The following is a 1,578-nucleotide window of genomic DNA, read 5'->3' on the forward strand; positions in this document are numbered from 1 at the left end:
AAAAAAAAAAATACACGAGTCTTAAAAGTTTGTATGTAATAGCATGCAAATAATATCCGAGTTAATTTAACGATGTTGGGAAGAAGCCGAATGCACTATATACAGGAAACAATTGGGTTAAATAATACTGTTTTATAGAGATTTAAAATTATCTATGCTCTTAAAAATAGCGGTGGTGGGGGGAGAGGTAACAATTCTAGGGTGACCTGAAAGGCAATATAGTAATATATGGACTGCAAACGGTTGGCTGCTATCTCACTATGCACCAGATTTATTTATTAACCCTCGGGAAACGGAATATTATTTTAACCTCGATGTTGAAAGAAGGAAAGAAAAATGCACATTATTTCTTGCGCAAAAAAAAACCCCAAAACAACAACAAACCAACAAAAACCACAAAACCAAACCATAATAATTCGTGCAATTGTGCTTGGAGCGAAAGCGGGGCCGATCCTGCGCGGAGGAGCGGGGTTTTTTTGGGTTTGTTTTTTTTTTTAAACAAGTTGCTTATTTAAAAAAGAAAAACTATTAAAAAAAAAAATTAATCTTGGGGAAAACACAAGGGTCTTGTGGACAGAGCGAGCTTGGGAGCCTGGTGCATTTTAGGTACTGATCGTGCGAAGCGTTTTTAACGACCTGTTGTTTCGATTTGTGACGGTTTTAACGATGTTGCATCAAGATAAAAACTTATATTCAACTAGAGCCTGGGTCGGGTTTTCTCTCAACCGGGGGGTCCCGCAGCATCACCTTTTCGTTTTGGGGTTTGCTTCTTCTTCCTTCCGAGTCCCGGTACCGATGGAAAACCCTCCCCGAGCTCCCGCCGGGCGAGGGGTCGAGGCGTGGGGGGCTCGCAGGGATGGATCCGGCGTTGACCATCACTTGTGAGCCGGGGACCACCATCGGCTCTGCCCCACCGAACTCTGGCTTTTTGCTTTTCCTGCCTCTTTATTTTACTTTTTTTTTTTCCCCAGCCGGGTACTGTGGGGTTGTTTTTTTTTTTTTCCCCAAGGTGCCCCGGACACCTTCGTCCCCGCGGCCGCTGAAAAGTCACCTTCATCTCAGTCCGGATCCCAGTTTGGTCCCAGCTTGTCCGACACCGCCCCGATGAGCCGCTGCCTTGATTTTAAACAGTAATAAATGATTTTTCTTTCCCCTTTTGGCTTCTCCCTTTTGAGTTTTTTAGTTAAGGGAGGGGGGGGGAGAAAAAAGAAAAAGACCCAAAGCAAAACACACACCTTCCCTAAAGGAAAGCTTTAGGGTTGGTGTTTTTACAAATGTTTTGGGGGTTTTTTTTTTCAGGACCGTCTGCAGGGATGTGTGTTCCCCGGCAGCTCTGCTCCGCGCCGCTGGGAAGCCCGAGCACGGTTGCCCCGCTCGCAGCTTTCCCCGGCCGTGCCGGGCTCAGCGGGACAATTTGCAACGCAGCCCTTGGTCCAACATATTTCTGAGTATTTTATATATATTTTTTTATATAGAGAGATATATATTATTTTTTTCCTTCTATATTTTTGCACAGGCTCAGCCCCAGCCCCTCCCCAGCCGGGAGCTGCCCCGGCACGCTGGCTGCGGTGTGTTTCC

The 1,578-nt window shown here is 45.8% G+C and overlaps 1 protein-coding gene across 1 annotated transcript in view; it reads left to right on the top strand.

Annotated features, from left to right (window-relative positions):
- MAFA (MAF bZIP transcription factor A) overlaps positions 1-1,578 on the top strand; it is a 33,044-nt gene that overhangs the window by 1,530 nt on the left and 29,936 nt on the right. The window lies entirely within an intron of this gene.

Source organism: Aptenodytes forsteri, unplaced genomic scaffold, assembly GCF_000699145.1.
Source record: "Aptenodytes forsteri isolate BGI_AS27 unplaced genomic scaffold, ASM69914v1 Scaffold260, whole genome shotgun sequence".
In the NCBI taxonomy this organism is placed as follows: domain Eukaryota; kingdom Metazoa; phylum Chordata; class Aves; order Sphenisciformes; family Spheniscidae; genus Aptenodytes; species Aptenodytes forsteri.